The sequence below is a fragment of the Coturnix japonica genome, chromosome 5 (genome assembly GCF_054131305.1).
Source record: "Coturnix japonica strain WE chromosome 5, WE-NBRP24, whole genome shotgun sequence".
In the NCBI taxonomy this organism is placed as follows: Eukaryota; Metazoa; Chordata; class Aves; order Galliformes; family Phasianidae; genus Coturnix; species Coturnix japonica.
Window position 1 is genome coordinate 54,266,677 of NC_140667.1, and position 25,432 is coordinate 54,292,108.

At 45.3% G+C, this 25,432-nt stretch overlaps 1 protein-coding gene across 6 annotated transcripts in view; it reads left to right on the plus strand.

Moving 5' to 3' along the window:
• LOC107315473 (uncharacterized) overlaps window positions 1-25,432 on the plus strand; it is a 104,325-nt gene that overhangs the window by 20,724 nt on the left and 58,169 nt on the right. For all 6 annotated transcript variants that reach the window (XR_014946848.1, XR_014946847.1, XR_014946849.1 and 3 more), the window contains exon 2: window positions 21,473-21,595. The gene's annotated coding sequence lies outside the window, so the exon portion shown is untranslated. The remainder of the gene's footprint in view (window positions 1-21,472; window positions 21,596-25,432) is intronic.

The window sequence follows — 25,432 nt, forward strand, 5'->3', positions numbered from 1 at the left end:
GGGGCTATTTCATGCAAAGCATTTGCACAAGTGTTTCTGAACGCAGGCAACTGTGTTGTGTCATTTTCCTTAATTTTCAAGAAGAGCGGATCAATTTTTATTACCCAGGAATGAAATCAGACAACTGTACTGTAGTCTTTAATTCTATTTCATGTAAGAAATGTATTGATTTCAGATTAAGTAACACTAATTGAAAGCATTTCCTTACCATTTTTGTTCTTCCACATCAAACGTCGTACTGAGGTGTTCTGTTAGATGAACTGCAGAATTACCAACAGGATGTTGGATTATTCCTCTTTCATAGAATCACAGAATGGCCTGGGTTGGAAGGGACCTCGAGGATCACAAAGCTCCAACCCCACTCCACAGGCAGGGCCACCAACCTCCACATTTAGTACCAGCCCAGGCTGCCCAGGGCCCCATCCAACCTGGCCTTGAACACCTCCATGGATGGACGGGGCATCCACAGCCTCTCTGGGCCTTCTTATGTTTCTGGCCATATACCTGCTTTAGCCCAAGTCTTTTGTCATTGAGAACTCTGGGGCAACACCTAGAAAATCAGCACTGGTGGCAACACCATCTGCCCTTGCTGTGAATGTGGACCCCATCTCTGATGTGCTCATTGGCTGAGAACAGCCCAGGAGAAGCAGACCTTAAGTGCAGCTGAGTCTCCAGACTGACATGCTGTGTGTCCTGTGTGTCAGAAGACAACTAAAGATACTGATCATCTTCACTTTGCTTCTGGTGAGGTTGAAGCCTGTGGTCTTCTGGCAGAATCCTAAAGCTTTCTGTCTCTGGGGTCTTCATGCCCCAGAGGAGGCTCTCCATGAGCCTTTTGAATGCGATTTCAGATCTCCCTGTCACAGCTTCAGCAAGCAGCAATGTTTTCATCCAGTCTATGGCTGCTGTTTGCTCCTCAGCCCTCATTAACAACAGTTGAGTAATCATGTCATTCCTGCAGTGAACACCTCCCCCATTAATGTTATTTTCCTTAAACAGGCAATGCTCCCAACGCTGGCAGCATGCCTAGTCTCTCACTGCAGAAATCAGGGCTGTGCTGGAAAGATGCCACTTCAGACCCTCCGTACGCCTCCTGCCCACCCTTAGTCTCAAATGAGCCACTTGTTTAGAGAAAGCATCAAAATAATCATGTCCTAAACCTTTGCTGCAAGCCGCCTTGCAGGGAGGGTCCAGTCCTTTGCAGCTATATCTGCTCAGCTTAACAAAAGGAAGGTGAGGGGTTGGTTGGAACACAGCAGAGAGATTCCTGAGACAGAAGACTATTGTGTCTTAGGAAAAAGGAAGAGGTAAAAACACCCATCAAGGGCTGACAGAGAAATTCAGACTGGAAACAGGGCACAGATTATGTTCTTTTTTTACTTTTTCTTCTTTCTTAAAGAGGAAACCAGCTCTTGAAAGAGTTTTCTTAAAATCAAGGTAAATTCTGAAGTTTGACAGTTTTCCCTTGGAGTTCAGGTGCCTCTCACTTCAAGACAGGGGGTTCTGCAGTGCAAAGCCCTTGCACCAGAGGCCTCACCATAAGCCCAGGAAGGAGCCATGTTACATCAGCCCAAAAGCCAAGGCTGTAATGGCTCACTCTACCCTGAAAGGAAGTCTACCGGAGGGTTTCAAAGAGCTTATGCTAATTTTGCATCATCTGCTAAGCAAACAAATCGATTTCTGCCTGTGAGAAAACACCGTGGTGGCAGATCTCGGCACCACCCGTTGACTGTGCGCTGGGCATGGCTGTTAATTGAGAACTGCTTATGGATAGCACTCCCATGGTCCTATTAAAAGAGCCTCTCTGCTGTTACATTAGCAGAAAAAAAATATCCAAGCTGTTCTGTAGTGTTGGCAAACCTTACACATTCCTTTGTGCATCCCTCTCCTGTTGAGCACTGGGTAAATCTTGACCTTTCAGTCCTGTGGCCAGGATAGTTTGTGCAGCCAGAGGTGGATTTCATTAAGGAGATGCAAGAGAGTCACGATGAACAAAGGGACAGTCCTGCCTCAATAGAGCCACAATGCAACAGTAGGCTGGGTGTTGTTAGTGTTTGCTATTTGCTTCACCTTGGTGCCCCGAGACAGTTCTCAGCTCAGTGATGTACAAGGAGATAACATAAGATATAAACTGTCTTTGGAGTTTCCCGTCTTGCTTAAGTTATGATACAACAAACAGTTGGGACAATAGGGAGGGGAGGCACTTCAGGTGCTGGCAGTTCCTGATAGCATTGCTTTGCTGCGGAGAACTTACACTCCTTGACATAGTCTGAAGAGCAGGCCATAAAAAGGAGTTGCTAATACTTTCCATGCTCATAAACATGTAAGTTGTAATGAAGCCATGAAAATTGTAGCGGTGCAAGACACGCTTTCCGGGAAGGATGAAATCAGATAAAATGGCAATTCAATTAACTCCCCAGATGAGGAACGAGCCCAGCAAAGAGAATCAACATATCACCGGACTGGTGCATTTCAAAAGGCAAGACAGGCGTAAACAGTCTACAGCAGTGCTTTATTTACATCCTCACAAATCTCTGAAAGAAGCAGTTTGTTACACTGAAATTAATAAGTAAGGTGAAAAGAAGGCAAGAGCTCATTAAATTAATTGGTTCACTGGAATGAGTGTTGGGACTCAAGCTTTGCTTTGAAGGCCTGTGTGCATCCTTCTAGTATAGAAGTATATATATGCGTGGGGCAGGAAAGACCTGAAAACTAGGACTCCTATGGAAGGCTGCATCTATGATAGGACCTACATCTGAACCATCTGATAGCTTATTGTGACTAAGAAACTGCCCCGAGAGTATAGTATGTGACTTATAAGGCTAAGTTGTCAGGAACAGTTTCATTTTTCATTCATTCATTTCTATGCTTTCTTGGTGTAAAGGTATTTCTAGTTCTGTATTCCAAATCTGGACCATTTTGCACCAAAAAATGACATCTTTGAAATTACATCATTTCTTTTAGACTGTTTGGGTGAAGGTAATAGGGAAAGAAAGAAGATTCTTTTTTCTGAACCCATACGATCAAACCCAGTTATGAACCCTCTGCAACCTAACAGTGATATGTGGTCCAGGAGCAAATTTGGGCTGATATTGCCGAGTGCCAAGAATAGGGAAAGAAATCTTCCCTGACAGCCTTCCAGTGCCTCTTTGCGTAGGGCCATCAGTGGCGAGTTTATCCACAACCGCAGGATTAATGCCCTGGGGGCAGCTAAGAAGGAGAAAATGGGATGTGAGTAAAAGATTTTAATGAGTGGATGGCCTGTGAGCACCCGCCAGCTTGGTGACTGCTGTGACATAAAGCACATGGACTTGATCCAGCACAATATCATCTATGCTAACATAGGAAGCAAGCTTTGAACAGTTTTTCTTCTGGAAATGTGCTGTTTCTGACCTGCTTTTTGGTGGTGTTCCCAGATAAAGCCCTCTTCTGTGGCAGAGTCAGTTCTAAGAGCAGAAAGTCCTTCTGTGTGCTCCCGGTGCACCTTCCTCCTCACCCTGCCCTGCTCTCCTCCTGCTCCTCTCTCATTGGCATCTGCTGCCAGCAATGGGGCTCAGCGGGCTCCTTCACTACTTAAGGTCTGTGTGCTCTTCTGAAGAGAAGCATCAGCTGGAATAGAAAGCTAATAAGTGCTTATTATATTGATTATCACAGTGGGATTAAGCTAATCCTCCAAGAGATCAATTCACCATTGTTAACTTCTCAGTTCCTGACAAACTGAAATTGTCTAATGCCAGGTAAAGTGGTAATTCAACTCAGGAGGCCTGGGTATTTCCCTGGAAAGGCTTTCACTTCTCCCTTCCCTCTAATTTGCTCTCCTCCACCTGATGCTGGCTGCAGGGCCAGTCATTCGCTTTGGATTCAAGTGCCCCTTAGTAATAGCAGATCTGTCCTTCATCATGGAAGAGCCATCTATGGTCAGGAAAGAGAGGACATCATGTGCCTGTCAGGGAATGTTCCCATATTCCCAGTCCTTTCACTGGCTCATGGGATGAAGAAGACACAAAGCCTAGATGAAAATTCATGGGGGTCTTCCAGAAATTAATGAATTAAAGGGATTAATTAATCTCATTGTTCTGTAAAGTAGATTATTTAAAGCAATGATGAGAAGTGTAATGACAAAATTACTCGCTATAGATTGCATTATAAAATCGTAGTAATATCAAGTCATTAATCAGCTCTTTCCCCAAATTTCATCGTTCTGTCTTTTCACCGTATTCTGTTTGAATTCTTATTATTTCCTTAAAATCTTTGCATTCTGCAAAGTTTGATTAGAGGATTGCAACAGTCTGTTTTTCCCATGCCTCAGTGTGCCATGGCCAACTGCTCCAGTCCCTGGATGCTCATGGACAGTGAGCAGGGATCATAGAACCATGGCATCATTCAGGTTGGAAAAGGCTTCCAAGATCCCCAAGCCCAATCCTACAGCTTCCAACTCGACCCTTCCAACTGTAAGGATTCTGTGATTCTATGATTCTAACCCCAACCCATTCCAGTGGTACCCACTGACTGTGTCCCTCAGTACCCCATCTCCATGTTTCTTGTACACCTCCAGGGACAGTGACTCTGCCACCTCTACTCAGCCCATCTAACAAAAGTGCTGCGACTCTCTCTGTTAATTACAATGCTAATGAATGGGCTCATGTTATGGAAGTCATTTTTTAAAGACTAACCAGCTTTGCTCTCAACCTATCTGCAGAAAAGTCTAAGACTTCTCCAAGCCATGCACTGCCTTGCTCTGATGACTAAAGGCTGCTCTGGCTGCTCTTTCTGGCTGTGAAGAAGCTCTCCATGATATCCACTAAGTGCATCAGAATGGAGTTACTGTCCAAGAAGAGAAAAGTCATGTGTACTCTTCTCTGAGCAGGGTCAGACTGAATATGCACTGCAGCAACAAGACAAATGTGCCCTGGAAATTCCTTGTCATCTAGGCAGCAGGATGCTACAGGCCTTACAGATCTGGCCAGAGCAAGGGCAAAAGTTCCTGGAGTGGTAATGACAATGAACTTTTGGGCTTTGAGGTGATGGAGTACTGTATTCACTTTTGAGCTTGTCACATCAAATTGCACCAGGATTGCACCATGTTGGATATTAGGAGCAACTTCTTATCCCAGAGAGCTGTCAGGCACTGGATTGGGCTGTGTAGGGAGTGATGGAGTCATCATCCCTGGAGGTGTTCCAGAACAGTGGAGATGTGGCACTGAGGGATGTGGCTTAGTGGGTATGGTGGTGGGACCAGACGATCTTGGGGGTCTTTTTCAACTTTAATGATTCTATGACTCTATAATTCCACGATAAAGAGATGCAACCCGTCCATGAGGGAGCCGAAGTAGGAAGATAAATTGCACCTGGACCACACTTTTCCATGAGCCTGGGAGTGACCAAGGCAGGCACACGTGGCTGTTGGAGACCATGTTTAACAGCGCAACTAATCAGAGATAGAAGCTGATAGACATGACCTAAGCTAAAAGTTTATCAAACCTGGCTGAACTGGAACATCCCAAGCGTTTGCTTAGAAAGCTCATGAAATTCAAGCAACCAATTAGTATCACAGCTATGCAGCGGGAGCTGACAAGCCATTCGATAAACAAGTGATCCTTGCTGTACACGAAGTCAAAGGCAAAAACACTTCACATGCAAGCAAAGCTGGGGCTCGAGGCAGTCCCTCAGCAAGAGAGGAATTTTCAAGTTTTGCATTAATTGGATTTTTAATGGTTTTCAAAACTGACTCGATCTGTGAAGCACTCAATAATTACAGGAGATTAAGGTGACACTTTGAAAAATGGGCGCAAGAAGAACATGAATGAAGCAAACTTTGCTTGGGCCTAATTACAGATAAACAAGAGATAATGCAGATTTAATAATCCTCAAGAAGAAAGAAACAGAAGAATCAGGCTCTGCAGTTCATTTTCCATGACAGTAAATAAACTTTAAACAGTGGTATTTGCCAGCACTTATCTCAGTGCAATGACAACAGTCAGAGATTGCCCCACGCTGCCCACTATTGAATTAGCAGGTCCACCATAGCTGACTTCAATCTAATTCCAAGGAGAGACAGTGTTACTGGCTTTCCTTCCACAAAGGCAGACCTTTGCATGGTGGAAATGTGGCAAAATACGTTCCTTCATTTGCTGGTGGAGGAGCATAAACACGGCATCTGCCTCCTATGTAACGGTGCTACGTAGGACTCTTGCACTAACCTAATATCTAAGCCTGGAGAAACTTCTGTGCAAAATATTTACACTACTGACACAGTTAAATGTGCAAGCGATCAGATTGTATCCACACACATGCCTAATTATCCATTATGCATGCAATTACATGATTTTAATGTGCTCTCATCATAATTACAGCAGCCAATTAGAGGGCATAATTGCACATGCAAATGTGCACGCCTGGCTTTTATCTTTCTTTTCTAGCCTAAGTGCAACGATCACAAACAGACAAAGAAAAAGGTTGGGGCTCAGTTTCATTAGGTGTGTTTTCAGGAGCGTTTCAGACACTGAGCAGGTCTTTATAATTGCAAGGAGCAGCTCCTGCTCCTCACTGGGAACAAGATCACCATAGAACAGATGTCTGCAGATGGTGCAGCTTCCATGGCTGGAAGGATGGGGGGGTGTTATCCCAAAAGAGCCATCCCAGCTGATAGCTTCTCTGGTGTGCCCACTTTCCTGTTGCTTTTGTAGCTTCTATTTTCTTTTACAACATTTGCTTCCTTTCTGACTTTACTTGTACTCAGAATGTGATCATGCAGTGGCTGTGTGCACCGCTGGGACACTTTGCTCAGTGCTGCTGGCAGCTGGATCTGAGAGATGACCTTTTGCAGCCCTCCTGTCCGACGGTTCCTGTGCTCCCCTTTAATTCTGTTTGCAGCCCAGAATAGTCGTTTTTCAGATTAAACCCAGGTCACCGCATGAATCATTTTGTTTATGTGTTTAAAATTTCTTCGCTTCATTTTGCTTTCCTAAACCTAAGGATGAACAGTAAGGCTGAAGCAGATTATAATGTGGGATATTTTTATTCCGAGAAGGAGATTATGATATGCATTTCTGCTTTGCTGCAGCTGACAGAGGTCAGGATGCTGTGCAATGCAGTTCTGTTGCGCATCCCATGGCAGCCTCAATCCCTCCCTTCCCACAGTACAGTGAGCTCCGTGCTCTCCTTCACCCAGAGGCAGTGAGGCCCTGGCACTGCCCAGAGCTGTATGTGCCCATCCCTGGAGGTGCCTGAAGCCATAGATGGGGCCCTGGGCAGCCTGAGCTGGGGGGGGCACCCAGTGCACAGTCCCTTCCCATATGACTGTGCTGTGATCCTGTGATTCAGTGACACATCCTGTGCTCAACCCCACCCCAGCTGGAGCTTGGCTTTCCATAATGAAAGAAATCCAAAAGTGGCTTATTGCTTTGTAAATGCTCCTGGTGAACCCTGATACAATTCATAATGAAAGGAAATATATGTATTTCTTAAACCCTAAGACAGCCCCTTTGTTTTTCCTTAGGCAGCTGATAGAGTCAAGCTGCTCTGACAGCAATGATGCTCTCATGCTTTAATCTCCCCACTACAGCTTGAAAGCAGCAGATCATCATTGCACTTTAGAAATCAGTTGCTATCCTGGGATTTTGGAGCCAAGCTACAAGAAATAAAGGCAACGTTTGATAGAACTTTTCCTACCCTGGGTGCATTTTGGGATCAGCCCAAAACGTTGTCTCGTACTTCAAACAGAATAAAGAAGAGTTTTAAAACTGCCAGCTATTCCCTGAAGAGCTCAGTGATCAGGGCTTCCTTTCACGTACACCCCATTAACCCAAACTGAGTTTGGTTTGAGCCATGGTGCTCAAATATGGGGCTCCAACAGCACCTCCCTGCTCCCTGCACCATGTGCTGTGAGATGCCAGGGTACCATCACTCCACAGCAGCTGATTCTTGTAAAGGAGCCATCCACAGAGGGCTCTCATTAGTGGCTTCTTCTTGCTGCTGCCTGTGTCCCAGAGGTGAATTCACTGTGGTTTCCAAACTAGAATGTGCTGCACTGAAACCTGAAAATGGCCAAGGAGAGCAAGGTGTTCCCAAAGGTATCCAATAGCTATGGGGATGTAGCACTGAAGGATGTGGGCACTGGGGTAGGCTTAGCTTTGGCTTGGGGTTCTTTTCCAACCTTAATGATTCTATGATTCTACACATATACCTACATACATATATACTACTACTAACTCTTGACAAGACCACAGTGGCATTTGCAAGTAAACAATTGGATACAGCCAGTTTTGCTTAAATAACTGAATTTACTCAGTTATTCAGATCATTCCAGCATGCATGAGGGTTAGTGTGCTCTGTGAATGGCCTTGGAAGCCCACACAGCACAATGCCTGTTGCAGAGGTGCTGTTAATGCAGTTTGGTGAGCTGGTTTGGGGAGGGCTGAGGCAGTTTTTGTCCCTATCCCTTGGGACAGCAGCAGGCAGAACCACCACTACAGCAAGCTCACACTCCAACAAGTAAGTAAATAAGCTTAAACAGATGTGTGTTTGATACTGGAAATCTTATCTAAATCCATCTATTCACTCCATTCAAATCTAAACAAGAGAGATAAAAAGGGGCATTGTAAATATAGTGCTTTTTGTCATGTTTTCAGTGTTTCAAATGCTGTTTTGCTGCAGAACTTCACGGGATGCTTGCTGCAAGCTGGCGGGGAATTGCTAGTAATTATTTCTCTGGTATTTGCTTAAATAGCCCTGAGATTTGATGTTGTCTGATGCCTTCCGAAAAACCCTGGGAAAGCAGAACTCAGATCTGCTCTCCTGCCCAGATATAAATCATATTTATGGGATGACAGGAAAATAATGCCATGTCACTCACTGCCACCAGCGGAGACCTTCTCCAGCAGCCACACCGCCCGTATAGGAATCACTTTGCAGATGATAAATTTTCCTACCATTTATTTTGCTTAACAATGGGGCTAAGAGAATTGGAAACACTGCATACGTGTGTTAGAACGGACCTCTTTTATTTTCTACAGTGAGGAGGGTTTTCAATGATTGTTAAATGACTTTAGTCAGTAAGAATAGAATATTTAAAATAGATTATTTTAAATCCATGATTTAATTTAGATGTTGTGTATTTAAACATTTAGATTATTCAAGCTATGCCATCAATGAGCATGTAAGATTGCATGGGTCTGGGTAGCCACCATGGTAGAGCCTAGCATGGCTGCTGGTGAGGATAGAATGGAATACAAGCCTGGTTTGGAAAAGACCTCTAAGGTCATTGAGCCCAACCATCCACCTACAACCCATATAATGCACTAACCATGTCCCTAAGCACTATAGCTGCCCTTTCATTGAACACTATCAGGGATGGTGACTCCGCCACACCATGGGCAGCCTGTCCCAATGCACTGTAGATCTTTCTCAGTTCGTTCCTAACAGCCAACTCGACCCTTCTCTGGCACTTCTTAAATCTATCACCTCTCATCCTATTGCTATTACCCAGGAGCAGATGCTGACACCCCACCCCACCACCCCCACCTCCAGTCAGGGAGCTGCATAGAGTGATGAGGGCTCCCCTGTGCCTTCTCTTCTCCACACTGACCCCCCCAGCTCCCTCAGCTGCTCCCCATCATACATGTGCTCCAGAGCCCTACAGCTCCATTCCCTTCTCTGGACAAAGAATGAATGCTGCTGGACTTGGAATTACATTCAAGTAATAATAGCTGAATTTGATTATATTTTACATTTTAAAATTAGAGTTTTAGTTGTGATTGAATAAAAACCAGTCCCATCCTTGCAACCTTTGCATGCCCACATTAATGCATTTGAGTACCAATATTGAAACACATACATATCTTCGCGCAGAACTGAGGTTTTGTTGGTGTCTTGAGGTTTACACTTTCTGCAATAAATTAGAGCAAATCCAGAAGGCATTTATTTATCACTGTCCTAAAAACTGTGAGCAGAGCTGCAGTCAATAAAAGATTATAACTCTTAGCCCAGGAAGTGCTTTAAGATCACAACAGACAATTTACTGGGTAAGGAGGGAGGGAAACAGCATCTGGGAGGGAAAAACTCAGTGAGATGCTCTCACCAGGGTCTGTTCTACCGGGAATAACGTGTGTATGGGGAGGTTTAGGCTTTATAATTCAAACACATTATTGGTATTTTGTGGCTTGAACCTCATCATGAATAAATGAGCTCTGAAAACGGATTCTGTTGAACACATTTCCAAAAGCCAATCGCACATGAAATTGGTGGTGCTCACAAAGCGCCCTTCATGTGCTGTGTCGTACACCCACACGACATGCTGCAACTAGGGCTCAGTTTGCAGGATTTTAGCATTGGGTAGAAGGCTGAAGTTAAATCCACGTTTCTGGTTGGTCTTCCTACTACACGCCTCTGTTGGCTTTTGCTCTCAGAGACTTGGCAGTGAACCTGGTGTCGGCACAGCCGCCATTCCCCAGAAGTGTCCTTGGCTCCTGCTGTGTTAAAAGAAGCTGGCTGTAAACCTACCAAAAAACATCACTGCTTCACCTCCTAAGAAGCAAAGAAAAATGACCCCAACCAACCCTTAAAGATTTAATCTTTGCAACAGGATGGAAATATATAGAGATATAAACAGTGTAAAAATGTGAAGTAAAAACCTGAATACCTAAGCAATCACCACAGTGATCCAAATTGCAAAGCCAAATCTGGTACCTTGCATTCAAAAGCAACACACCAAGACAGTCCCACTGGTGGTCCTCCCCAAAACTGCTCTGATCGTAGAATCATAGAATCACAGAATTGATCAGGTTGGAAAAGACCTTCAAGATCATCAAGTCCAACCACAACCCAACCAAACTAACAGCCCTCTGCTAAACCATGTCTCTGAGCAAGTGTGGTGGGCTTGGAGTTAATTTGATGCAAGCAACAGGGAGCAGCTTTAAGTGACACAGATGAGAGCCAAGATCTCCACCTCCATGGTGTATTATGCCCTGAGTGTCCTAACTGCAGCTAGAGCAGATGCTCCATGCCAGTAAGCAAAGCCCCAGCTATATTTCAGAGAAGGTTCTGGGGAGACCTCATTGTGACCTTCCAGTACTTGAAGGAAGTGTATAAACAGGAGGGGGAACAGCTGTTTGTGAGGGTGGGCAGTGACAGGAGAAGGGAGAATGGTTTGAAACTGAGACAGGGGAGGTTTAGGTTGGATCTTAGGAGGAAGTTTTTCACCCAGAGGGTGGTGACGCACTGGAACAGGTTGCCCAAGGAGGCTGTGGATGCCCCATCCCTGCAGGCATTCAAGGCCAGGTTGGATGTGGCTCTGGGCAGCCTGGGCTGCTGGTTGGTGACCCTGCACACAGCAGGGGGTTGGAGCTGGATGAGCACTGTGGTCCTATTCAACCCAGGCCACTGTAGGATTCTCTGATATTGTCCCTCAGTCAATGTACACTTTTTTTCATGGAGTTACATAATGACAGAATGTGTTGGAAGGGACCTCAAAGGTCATCCATTTCCAACCCCATGCTGTGGGCTGGTTGCCCCCCACCACACAAACTGCCAAACCTTCACACTCCTCACGTGTCTGCCCATGGCACAGCCCCTGCTTTGCCTCCTCAAGATGCTGCTCTCAGCCCTCCTGCCCAGCCCTTTCTAATCCTCTCCACTCTGTCAAAACAGTGGAAAGATTTGGAGTTTTCAATTAAAGAAAAGAACCAAACACTAAGGATCTATATGTACAAATGCTAATGAGTCAGTCACTTAACTCCCTTGGATTTTTGCAATAAATGGCAGCACGAATGGCAGTGGTTCAGCATAATTGGGCATCTCATTAAGGAGGTGAATATTAAGGCCACTGTGCAGCTCCAGCCCCCTCTGAACTCAGCAGGAAATGTTACCAATGGGGCGTGGGAAAGGCAGGTTGTTGCATAGACACACAAAAATGGGTTTTAAAAGTGACTGGGGATTTGGCTGGTGTATGTTTGGCTTTTTTTTCTTCTTTTCTTTTAATTTTTTTTTTTTTTTCCCAGATTATTTTCCATAATTCAAGATGCTGTGAGCTTTAGCATGGCCTTGGTGTCTGTGCACTGTGGAAAGTTTGCTCTGACTCTTAGAGAATCACGGAATCATAAAATTGAATCACATAATGGTTGGGTAGAAGGCACCTCAAAGCCCCCTCATCCCCAGCCATGGTGTGGGCTGAGTGCCCCCCACCCATCAGGCTGCTCAGGGCTCTGTTCTCATCCTAGAAGAAGAAGCTGACCCCCACTTTGCTTCCACCACCTTTCAGGGCATAGCAGAGAGCAATGAGGTCTCCCCTGAGCCTCCAATCTGGTGGCATGCGCCCAGCCCATGGCAGAACTGGATGGGCTTTAAGGTCCTTTCCAACCTGACCCAAGCAATGTGGTGATTCTATGGTCCTGTGCTTTCCTGCTGTCACAAACAGGAATGCTCACTGCAGCTCATTGTGGCAGGGAGGACAGTCCTGATGGATCAGTGGAGGAAGCCCTATGCTCATAGACGATGCAAAGGGAACTCGGCTATGGACCTGCAGCAATGTGAGTAATAAGGCTAATCAAAAGACCATGGCACAAACGATTTGCCACAATTCCGAATGTAATGGTATTTAAGTTCTTAACTAATCTCGTTACCTTCCACAAGTAATGTCTTGCTGCTTTCAGGGAAAGTATGTATTGATCTATAGCTGCCATCAAACTGCAAATTCAATCCCATTACAAAAAAAAAAAAAAAAAAAAAGGCACAGATTGAGATATTTGCTTCCAAAAAGAAAACTCCATAGGACACAAAATGGAAAGGTGGAAACAGTTCCTCTCTTATAGGAGCCATCGGATGGTAGGACAGCCCTTTGTCTCTATGGAGCAATCATCTGTCTCATACCATGTTCCTGCACTGTGTGACATGGGAGCAGCTTCCTTGAATGGCCCAGGGCCACGAGGCCCTGGCATTGCCCAGAGCTGTGGGTTTCCAATCCCTGGAAGTGCCCAAGGCCATGCATGGGCTCTGGGTAGCTTGATCTGGGGGGGCACCCAGCCTGCTGCAGTGGTTGGAACTAGATGACCTTTAAAGTCCCTTCCAACCCAAGCCATTTTATGATTCTTTATTTGATTAAAGCCTTCCCAGGCATCACCGGTGCCATTACAAGCTGGTGGATGACCAAAGGGGCCTCTGGCTCCTGCCCTTTTGATAACAGTGATACAGGGTCACACTTTCTGCCCTGTTCCAGCAGCTGCATGGCATCATCCCAGGGTCTGCAAAGGGAACCTTGCATGGATGTGAGCACAGCTGGACCCTATTTCTGTTTCCTGGTCCCAGCACTGTGGTCCCTCATGTCCCCAAGCTGCAGATCCACACTCAATCCCCATCTGGAGCTGTGCTGCCCCAAGTGCTGCTGTAACAGCTTCAGGGGTATCAGAAAGCAGCAGTGCCTCTGTAAAGAGTGTCTGTGTGCAGTTAAGCAATTCCCATGATGACACTGAAACTGCTGAAAGGCTGCAAACAAAAATACGTAATTACTGTAACTCTTCTTCCCTTCAAAGAATCTCACAGCAATCATCCATGTTCCTATTTTGGGCAGAGTTTTTGTGCAAGGCTCCAGCCCAGTGTGTAGAGATGGGGAATGGAGTGGTTGGAACCCCTAACCCTTGTGAGCTGACTGTCACCATAAATGAACCTGGTGGGGTTTTTTTGCTCTTGGAGTTTTGCTGCATCAGGGGATCAGGTTCTCTGCATTATGGCAGCTTGGTCCACTTGGAGGTTTGCTCTTGGCCTCCAGCACATGCTCTGGTCTAATTGCTAACGAAGCATCTCTGCTGGTCCTGTGGTGCCGGGGATGTTCAGTGACCTGCAGCTCTCATCAGCACATGCCAAGCATAGCTGAGTCCCCGGAGATGGTCTTTAGTGGAGTTTGCAGGTGACTGAATGACCTGCGTCATTATGCTGCTCTCTGTTTCAAGCTAAGTCAGTGTTAGCAGCCTTAGATTAGCAAATGCACCGGACTGTGTGTGAAGGGAAAAAAAGAGAGAAAAAAAATAGAAGACATTGCATTGATTTATTAAGGGGTCCTGGAGAGGACTTTGAAAGAGGGAAAAAAAAAAAAAAAAGGAAAAAAAAATCTAATGAGCATTTATCAAAATAAATGACAAAGTTCCCATTTTGTTTGCAGCGCTGCGTGAGTCTAAGTGTGGTGCTCGGATTATCGAGGGTCTGATGGTCATTCGTCAAAGAAACCAAACACATGTGATAATCCAGGTTTATTTTAGGATCAGTTTTATCGTCCTCTCATTGACTACAGTCATGACTAAATATCTCTGCAGAATGCAGTCAGTGGTTTTGTACATTTTGATGCCGTATCCCTGCAGGCATTCAAGGCCAGGCTGGATGTGGCTCTGGGCAGCCTGCTCTGCTGGTTGGCAACCCTGCACACAGCAGGGGGTTGTATGTGCATTGTGGTCATTTTCAACCCAAGCCCTTCTATGCTTGTGGAAACCCAGTGCTGTGAACCTGCGTGGGCAGGGTGCTGTCAGGCCCAGCTGCAGCTGGGTCACCTGCTGTGCCCGCAGCCCTTCATGGCAGATGATGCTTCACCTCGTTGGCTCTTCTCGGGAACCTGCTGCAATGAGCAGGAGCTATCCCAAATCTGCCAAGAGCAGGGCAGGAAACAGCTGTTCTTGGCACCACTTGGCCTTTAACCATCAGAGGTGGCTACAGGCCTACAGCCTCATCCACCGCAGTTAAATAACACATTCGTTGATTGCTTTCATAGAATCATAGAATCCTAGAATGGCCTGGGTTGAAAAGGACCACAGTGCTCATCCAGTTCCAATCCCCCACTGTGTGCAGGGTCACCAACCAGCAGCCCAGGATGCCCAGAGCCACATCCAGCCTGGCCTTGAATGCCTGCAGGGATGGGGCATCCACAGCCTCCTTGGGCAACCTGTTCCAGTGCGTCACCACCCTCTGGGGGAAAAACTTCCTCCTAAGGAAGTTTTCTTCCTCTTTGGAGCAGAAATGTCACTTACATTCCCAGAGGGACAGGAGATTCACCCCTCTAAGGATCAAGAATGGCACCATATCGACAACTCAGGGTGAGACATGGAGTGAAGCTCCACCAGCATCGCTCGCCTGCGTGATCTCAGCCCCTGTAACATCGTGTATCTGGTTACAAATTCCCTTTGATTTTCTGCAGTACAAAAATGGATGGTTAATCAAATGAATCCTACCGGATTTCTTACTTGGTTTTGGGAAATAAATATTTACGAAGGCAAAAATCATAGCTGGATAGAAGAAACCAAAGACTGCAGCTTGTCTTTGCTGGAGGCTGATGGCAGTTTGCTTTCAAATAGCAAAATCCGCCTTAGGCTTGACCACAGAAAGCAATAAAAATTTCATTTTCGGGGAGAGGGAAAGAGAAGCAGCATTTTCTTAAAATCTTATTTATTTATTTTTTTCTCTTTCTGAATAATTTTTCTTTAAACAGAACAAAAATATTTGTTTTTCTCCTTTTCTCATTCAGAGCTTCATCTGTAAGCGCCTTGTAATGCCGTTAGATCTCCATTGCTACGGGTGTGTTGGTTACAGGCATCTAAACCTACTGGTAACTGGGATAACAGCTGCCAAATTACATCAATGACTCAATTGCTTGGAAAATGAGAACCAATAAATCAGGATTTACCATGTCCCCACACCTGTTACTGCTTCAGAGGTGCATCTCTTAGAAGAAGCAAACAGCCCAAGGTGCTGTGTTTCCCAAAGAACATCCTTGGTTGTACATTGACTGTAAGAGGAACTAAGAGCATTGGGTACCTGGGGAAGGGAGCCTGGAGCAGCACATGGTGGGTGATTCCATGTTGTCACACCTGGGTTTGCAGGAGTGCCATGCCCAGAGCTGCCCTGTTGCTCCTGGCTGACCCTTCTTGCCCAGCCCTGCAGCAATGAGAAGCTTCTTTTTTCTTAACCAGAAAGAAGCATGGGCGGAATGCTGAGCAGCAGATTAACAGAGAGTTGTTCTGAAATGTCTCTTCGACTCAATTTAGTTTGCAGTGCTAAAAGAATGAGAAAGCATTCTGGAGGCTTTGCAGATCAGAAGCGTGGGGTGAAACCTGGGATTCCCTCAGTAGGTGGCATCTCAGCTTTCAGCATTCAGAAAGCAGTCCAAGCTCAGGCAAAACTGAATATACATAGGGCTGAATGTTTGCATGCTCACAGGCTGGAACAGTTTGCTTTCAGTTCTTCAGAAAGGTTTCAGGTCTGGTCCAAAATGAAAGTCCTAACAAGGACTGGACCCAAGGACTGCTTTCAGTCCTATTTAACATCTCCATTAACCATCTAGATGATTACGGAGTGTTTTGCACCTTCAGTTCATTTGCAGATGGCACGAAGCTGGGAGCATTTCATGACCGGCTTTGTCCAGAGAAGCTGTGGATGCCCCGTCCCTGGAGGTGTTCAAGGCCAGGTTGGATGGGCCCTGGGCAGCCTCATCTGGTGCTGGATCAAGTGGTTGGCAACCCTGCTCAGGGCAGGGGGTTTGGAACTTGATGCTCCTTGAGATCCCTTCCAACCCAAACCACTCTAAGTTTCCATTATTCTACAATTGGTAGATGGCTCTTCCAGTTTTGCTTTGGGGGTCACTGAGGCACCTCTTCCCACTTTCAATGTTTGGCACTGAAGAAGGATTTGGAGCTTTACAGGCAGGCCAATGAAACGATCAAGAGAAGTTCCAAGTCTGAGCCCATGCACAACACATCCATTCACCAGTCATCTGGTTTTGCTGTCCTTCAGCTCTACCTTCAAGCAGGGATGGGATAATCAATTTAGCATAAGGTTTGTGCTGTCCAGTATTCTCAGTAATTTGGTTTGCCAGATGGAAGCACAAGAGTTATTAATCACCCGATTTGTACTTGGTACTCTTTTAATATTTAACAACAAAAGAATCCTTTGTTTGTTTGCCTACACTGACGACAAACAAGCTGTGATATCAACTCAATCTAGACAAGAAAGATTGAAACATCTTTTAAAACAGTGCTTTAAAAAGGGCTCTGTTTTTCTAAACGTGCTCAGGCAGACCAAAGTGAATGATGCTTTTCACTTTACGCAGCTAAAGCTCACAAGAACTTTCTCTAAGCATGAAAGCACTGTGTTTCTTTTAACTGCACTGCAGTGCATTTGCCTGTTCAGGCAGGGCTCATTGTGAGAGCTTGGCAGCAGCTCTGGTTGTGTACATGGTTATGGGGAGAGGCTCAGGAGGTGTCCCTGCATCCCATGGCTGCATCCCTTGGCTGGGCAAATAGTGTTGATCCATGAAAAATGCTGATGTGTAAATCCCTGGCACTTGCACTGACTGCTCCCTGTGGGGCTGCAGCCCCCATGGGTCCATGTGTGCACACCCGGTGGGATCTGCAGGGTGTGTATTTGGGTGCTGTGTCAAAGCTGGGCCTTCACCAAGGTTCATCCGAGGACAGTGTGAGGCCAGATTTGAAATGAAACCACAGCTCTTGTTTAATTAGCTCAGCTCCAGACTTCATTATGGCTTTGAGACTGAAGCCAAGCCCATCAAGAAGTGTTTGAGGGAACATAGACTAGCAGTAAAATTAGTAACACCTTCCAGATCTGACAGCAGACCTGGGGAGGCATGAAGGACACCAGCAGATTGTGCTGCTGATTAGTGACTGCCTAGCAATGGCTCTGTTTTCTTCTCTTCCTTCAGATGATCCACTATTGGGTCAGGATGCACGTCAGCATGCAAAAAGCAGGCCCTGCAGGTGCCAAAATGCTGTACCAGTGATGCAATGCCACTGGGATTCTACCATGAAACCAAGCTGCTGCAACACCCAGTCCTGCTGCAAATCCATCCTCCTGCTGCCCAGAGAGGAGAGGTTCACATGGCATGCTGGTCCAACCTTACTTTAACTGTGGGCCATAAGCTGATGTATATGTATATCATAAGCTGATGCATACACATATATACATAATTATACGTTCAGAGCCATGCCGCAACAGGAGCTCGGCAGGGAGAGCATCTGATTTCTCAGAAGGAGCCATTTATTTTGTCCTGGAGGGGGGAAATGTAATAAAAATGTGAGAATACAATTACCATGATAGGTTGTACTGCATGAAACACGTCCAGAAAACAAGTGAGGCCACCCCCAGCTGCATTAAATGAGGCAAGAAACGGGGCATTTAATGTTCCTTGCTTCAAATTAAAATCCCCAGGAAGAATAATGGTAATTCCTTAATTCATCATTAAACTATCCTAAATATTCCCAGTCCTTCTATTTTGTGCTTTATGTAGCAGTTTTTTATATATATATTTTTGTCATATTCACAGCCACGTGAGTTATTATGTCCTATTCAGAAGATTTGATTTAAAAATCTCTATTTAATTAGTCCCTGAATGTTTCACTTTTTTCCCCATCATTTGTATGGGTGGAGTAAATGACTCATCTTAGCTCTCAAAAAGGGCAGCTCTGGTTACTCTTCCTGAAATCACTACAAAGGCAAGAAAAAATACAAGAGGAGCAGGGAGAGAGTCCCTATAGAGGATGAACCATAGAATCATTGAGGTTGGAAAAGACTTCCCAGATTCCCAAGCCCAACCCCAACCACCCCACCATGCCCAGTGCCCACGTCCCTCAGTGCCACATCTCCACTGAACTCCTCCAGAGGCAGTGACTTCACCACATCCCTGGGCAGCCCATGCCAATGTATCACTGCTCTTTTAGAGAAGAAATGTTTCCTGATATCCAGCCTTAACCTCTCACGGCACAACTTAAAGCCAAATCTTGTCATACTGACAATAGGTTCATGGGAAATCTGCTTGTCAGGATGGATTTATTGTGTCCCAAGCTCTGGGAGTTATGGCTGAGCTGGGATCATAGAATCATAGAATAATAGAATGGCATGGGTTGAAAAGGACCACGATGCTCATCCAGCTCCAAACCCCCTGCTGTGTGCAGGGTCACCAACCAGCAGACCAGGCTGCCCAGAGCCACATCCAGCCTGGCCTTGAATGCCTGCAGGGACGGGGCATCCACAGCCTCCTTGGGCAACCTGTTCCAGTGCGTCACCACCCTCTAGGGGAAAAACTTCCTCCTAAGATCCAACCTAAACCTCCCCTGTCTCAGTTCAAAACCATTCCCCCTTGTCCTATCACTGCCCACCCCCACAAACAGCCATTCCCCCTCCTGTTTATACGCTTCTTTCAAATACTGGAAGGCCACGATGAGGTCTCCCCGTAGCCTTCTCTTCTCCAAGCTATAGAAGCTCAGTTCGCTCAGTCTTTCTTCATAGGAGAAAGGTTCCACTGAGTTTGACCCATTTTGTTTGAAATTTCCTACAGGAGAGAAAACAACAATGTGGAACAAGTTGAGAAATTTACCCGAAAAAAGATAGTAAATTTCAAATTCTAACTAATAGGTGCATAATAACAAGGTGCATAACAAGGAAATGCCATCTTCACCATCTCCCCCTTTGAGTTTCACCTCCCAGAGCTGGAGAACAGAGAACACTTTCCATGTCACACACACTTCCTTCGTCTCAGTAGGAAGGCAATGACCAGTTATCTTGTCACTACCTGCACATCCCATTATGGTAACGAACAGAAGTCATCAAATTATAATACTCTTAATCACACTAAATCACGCCTCACACTACAAGTTGCCCCATTAAAATCAATGGCCTATTTGTAGAGCAGAGAACTTCTCAGTGTGAGTAATGACATTAAAATCCCTCCCTGCCTGGGAATAAAATTTAAAACTCCCCGGTGTCTCCCAATCTACCTAACAAACAACAGGGGAATGGTATTGACTGTTAATGTATCCATGTATATGATGTGCATTTGTAAAATAGAATTGTGACTCAAATTCAACAGATGAGGAGCTTTTAATAAGAAGGGATGTTCGCCTATGTCAGCCTTATTGATTGGGGGCACAATGGTGTCTCCTGCTGACAAAATAAATTATTTACCCTGCCATAGAAGCTAGAAGGAAGCTCAAACATCCTGTTCGATTTCAGCTGGTTTTTAATTTTCCTTGGGGAAGATGGAAAGCACAATGCTACCCATCAAGGGAGGTGGTCCTGCCCCTCTGCACTGTGTTGTGAGACCTTACCTGGAGTGCTGCATCCAGATGTAGAGTTCTCAGTGTAGGAGATGTGGATCTGTTGGAGCACTTCCACATAAGAGCCACAAAAATGAAATCCAGGATGGAACACCTCCCTGTGAGTGCAGGCTGAGAGCTGGGGCTGTGCAGCCTGGAGGAGAAAAGGCTCAGGGGAGACCATAGAGTGACCTTTGGGTATCTAAAAGGGCTGTAAGAAAGGAGACAGACTCTTTAGCAGGGGCTGTTGGAAAAGGGGACATGGTTTCAAAATGAAAGAGGGAAGAGTTAGTCTGGATATAAGAAGGTTTTTATAATAAGGCCCCTTCCAACTCAAACCGTTCTGCATGTCTGTAATACCTACATGCACACACATCTACACATGCACATGCATGTACTTTCTCACCCTGCTTGAGCAAAATAGAGACATGAAGGCTGCTCACTGGATCTAAAGAACCATGAACACCAGATAGTAGGAAAATCATTGTTGAATGGGAGATCATCCAAACTCCTGCGTTTTGTTGTTGTTGTTGTTGCTCATTTGTTTGCTTTGTTATGGTTTGTTTTGTTTGTTTTCATGGGATCTAATTGTGAGCCACCAAGGGCCAGGGCACACTGATGGAAGTGGCAGCTCACAGGCTGTGATGATGTGGAGGATGCTCAGCAGCACTGCAGGTCTCCAGGCCTGGGGGCTGAGAGGAGGTAAGCAGGAAAGGAAGTAGTGCCAGATGACACTAATGCCTTTTCATTATCCTAAAAGCTTAGGAAACTAATTCAAAAGCCAAAGAGGGTTAAACAGGATTAGAAGCATTCTTCTCTTCTCAAAGCAGTTAAGAATAATCAAATTGTTATTCAAAACAGGGAGTGGATAGTGCTTAATGCATCAAGTGCACTCTTCATGAGGGGTTTTGCCTCCCACTTGTGCTAATCTCTGGGCTATCAGGCTCAGTGCCACCTCTATGGGATGACTGCTATAATGGGATGGGACACCCAGCTTTTCATGGAGGGGACCCACCACAGCTCTCAAATCGGTGCCTGAGACAAGCAGTAAACCTGATTCTCATCTGCCATACTCAGGATACCTCTTGCTTGTGACTGATTTCGAAGCGTTGTCCATGTTTATATCTATATTGTTATGTATGTTGGAGAGCGGGTGGCAGTGTATGTGTCTACACAAACACTAAAGCACAGCAGAAGCTCCTGCAGGGCACCTGTTCCTGTTTATGCCATGACACCTCAGTGCCATTTATAGCTCAACCTTTCTGGCTTTGCCCACAGCAGAAGGGGAATCCTGTGGCTCCTGGTCAATAAAATAATGAGTCAAGTCTTTCCAAGATGTATGATGTAAAGGTTGGGTGTGAGATGTAATTCTATCATTTCCATTGACTCCACAGGTGCCACTGAATCTCTCCATACTCCCAGTGGTGAAAGACTTTGGTAATCTACAAACTAAGTACTGAAAAAAGAAAGAAGACTCTCTCTGACAGAGCACTGGAGTAGATCTGGGCTGCAGACAGGTAAGCATTGGTATTAGCATTGGTGTCCCAGGTTGGGACCTGGCTTTGCAAGATACCTTGGGCTCTGCAAAACGTGTTTTTAAACACTATTTTTTAAACATACATTTAATTAAATGATACAAAAGGAAGTGGATCACACCAGATCTGGGCCAAGATAGGGATGGGGAAAATGATCAAGTGTCAGCTGCACCAATTCCTTCATTGCCATGTTTGTGTAATCTTTAACTCCAATAGCATGAGCTGCAAAGGCCTTTATTCACAACCCTATATATGTATTTGGCAGTAAGGGGACCTGGATTTCCAGCAGCTCATGGACCAGGTGGGTCTCTGAGGAATCCTACTTCTCAGTCCCATCCAGTGACCCAAATAATCATATAAGTAAATGACTCTACATGGAACCAAGCAGAAACATCAAGCTCTGACCATACTATCCGGAAACCAGCGCCAGGAGTTGTCCTTAATTTCAATCATGGGACTGGGTTTGTTGTAGGGAAGGCATTGGGTATTATGCCAGAAAGAATCAGCAGAAGGTCCCTCTTGGACTTCACCAAACTTTTAATGTAAGGATGAATTTGGCCTGGCTGTATTGGTTTCTTTTCTATCAAAGCACCAACTCAGTGTGTCATTTCACAGCTCTGTGGAAATGGGAAGCCAAAGAAAACTTTTGAATTCTGAACCTAGAGATTTCCTGATAGATTACTTATACTGGCTATATAACTACATGCTGATCTCTGCAGGGCATTGTTCTGAGGGGAAAAAGGGGGAAATGAAACAACCAGTGAGCTGCCCAGCAGACCATCTCTGCAAATGCCATTGGCTTTGGCCTGTGAATGGGTTAATCAGAAGTCACAGGAAAAAAAGCCTCCCCCAAAAGCTGTTGGCATTAGCTGTACAAGCACATAAATTATGTTTCTTGTTAAAAATGTATAATGAAAAAATATTTGTATTTGGCTTTGCTTGTTCACAGTACGGAGTCCCTGAGTTCTTAGTTCAAGTCTCAAAACCTTTGGCAGAGTCAAGTTCTCACTTTGACATTTGTTTTATTGGTGAAATAGTGAGCTCAGATTACAATATTCAGACTCAAAGGACAAACAGAGCTATCATCTCCCTTCTCCTCTCCCATGTTCTTTTCCCTCTCCACCACCTCTGGAGCACCGTGTGGGTGGTTGAGGACCATCTCTGGGTCACCCACCCTTCTTGCTGCTCCCTTCCACCTTGCTCAGCTTCTTGGCCAAGGCAGCCCCTTGGGTGCAGGGTAGAACTGAGTCTCTCCAGGGCACTCATTTTAGGTCTGTGGAGCCAGGTAATGTTCTGGGTGCATTAATGCTGTTAGTGATCATAGAATGATAGAATCATAGAATGGCCCAAGTTGAAAGGGACCACAGAGATCATCTATTTTCAATCCCTTAGCCACAGGCAGGATCACCAACCACCAGACTAGGCTGCCCAAAGCCTAGCCATGATGTGCTATCTGTGTCTTGTCACAGTGTCTTTACTCTTCTAAAGGAAGAAAATGTAACTCCTGTAATTCACAACACAAGTTGGGTTCCAAGGAGCTAACTCACTGCTGCTGTGGGAACTGGGATTCTGCTAAGCATTTTGGCACATCCTTCCTCATTTTATTGAAAACAGCAAATAATGAGACAAGCCTTAGTCAATGGACATGCACTAATTGACATCGGTAGTGTCGTAATTGCTAGGGGAGAAATTTTACAGTTATTAACACTCAAAGCAAAAAAGAGGCCTGGATTTTTCTGGCCTTTTCTAAATGACGGAGCTCTTGCCCTCTCTGAACCTGTAAAAAGTGAGCTGGAGAAGTGCTTTGTGAAAGAAATACAGCTCTAAATGTTAACCTGGTGTTTTTCCATTTGAATTCACGCATTATCAGCGGAGCTCAACCCTCACACAAGCAGGTCTGGATTTTAAATAGGGCTCAATGGGAGTTTTCAAGAGCATCTTTTTCAGTGGATAATATCTGCCAAAACCAGAGGCTTTTCCAGGAACAGATGAGTTTTGACAAGTTCCAGGTGTGAAGCGAGAGCAGACGTTAGCCTGGCAGCTGACGCATTCACCAAGATAGGGGAAATGCATTTTCAAGTGTCTGCTCCACCTGGATCATGCTGAGAACTTGGACTGGTCTTGCTCTTGTCATGGGGAGATCGAGCTGCTGCCTGCTCTGGTTTCCTACCCTGTAAAGATGCTTTAGAACTTTCACAGGTTATTTCATTGAAGAGCAGAGAAGACTTTGCACTGAACTCCCTCCATTACACCCTATTTCCTCTCCATTCCTTCCCCCCAGAACAATGGTGACAACAATTTCTTTGCACCTCACACTGAATACATCACCTTTGACTTCAGGGCACACACAGTCTTTTTTAAAACAAAGCATCCAAATAGCTGTGGTACCAACTCCATTTCAAGGCTATAAAATTGCACATAAACCAATGGCTTCTTCCTCCTCAACCCACTGAGGCTTCAGAGATAATCTTCTTAAGAACTCAGGGTCAGATGGAGGCTGGAAAACAGCTGGCCAAAAAAAAAAACACCCAGCAGTAATAAAATATTCTTAACTTCTGTCCCAGTTCTGCAGAAGTTTCTAAAGAGCTGCATATGCCTGATAATGTGGATGGCTTGAGAGTGACACACAAAATAAAAGGATTTGCTTTTTTACCCCAGTCCTGAGGGACGTGCAGCTGCTCCTTGCTTATGCAGGCAGGACGTTCTCAGTGGCTGGAAGCATCTTTTTAATTCATACCCTTAAAAGAGAACGCAAGCTGATGAATGAGTTTGTTTCTTTCCTTGTTTTAGGGGGAGCAGCTTAAAAAGAAAGCACATCCAGCACTTTTAGATGGAATTCAGGTCAGGCATGCACAGAAATCCATCAGATGATGGGTTTCTCTGACATCACAGAAATTGGGCAGGCTTTTCAGTTGGATCACGTTAGACCTTTGCTTTTTGGGGAACAAAGGAGAAGCCTTGTTATTTTCTGCTACATGTGCTCTCCCCTGTTCCCTTTGGTCTCATTCATGTAAAATGGAGATAACTGCGTCTTGCTGCCACAGGACACTAAGAAAGTCAGCAAAAATAAGGGCTAGGAATGGGGATGTGACAAGTGGGCTTCAAGATTCCACTTCTCTTTCATGCATGTTTTTCCACCATGTATCTGTGTACAGGAGTTGTGTAGTGCTGCACACATCCAGAAGCAGAGGGTCCTCACAGCTGCAGTGCTGGAGGGAGCCCAGAGGGAAGCAGTGAGCATCCCTCACGTGTACATCTCTGGAGCAATACGTGCTGCAGTCTATTTTTTAAGCTTACTGCATCTCTTAACACCACTTCGGTTGTTTTTTACTTTTGGTGGAGAAATATCCCCAAGAGACTCCTGGGCAGAGATGAGCGCAGCTGTTCCTGGCTTGGTGATTGTGTCTCAGACAGCTTAATAGTTCCCCCTTGAGGAGGAAATTCACTTTGCTCCTCAAAGCATTGCTCATGTGTTGAAGAGCGTCCTTTGGGAAGAAACCTGGGCTATCCAAAGCCAGAAAGGCTCCATAGGGCTGTCTGGGTTGCAGCTTCAGCCCCAGAGCATTCCCAACACCTTCACATACTCATGGACAGACCCAACACAGGGCCCCTCACTGTGCCATACCTCACCCTGCTTTGTTGAGGGCTCCTTTGGGGAAGAAATAACACTGCAAGTCCATCTATTACTTCAAGAAACCACCGAGGTTTGATCAAAATATGGTGAATGGGTCATTAAATAAGTTGCCAGAAGCCATTAAGAGGGTGATGGCTCTCAGGAAAGCAAGAATTGTTTGGGATTATCCACTTTGACATCCAGTA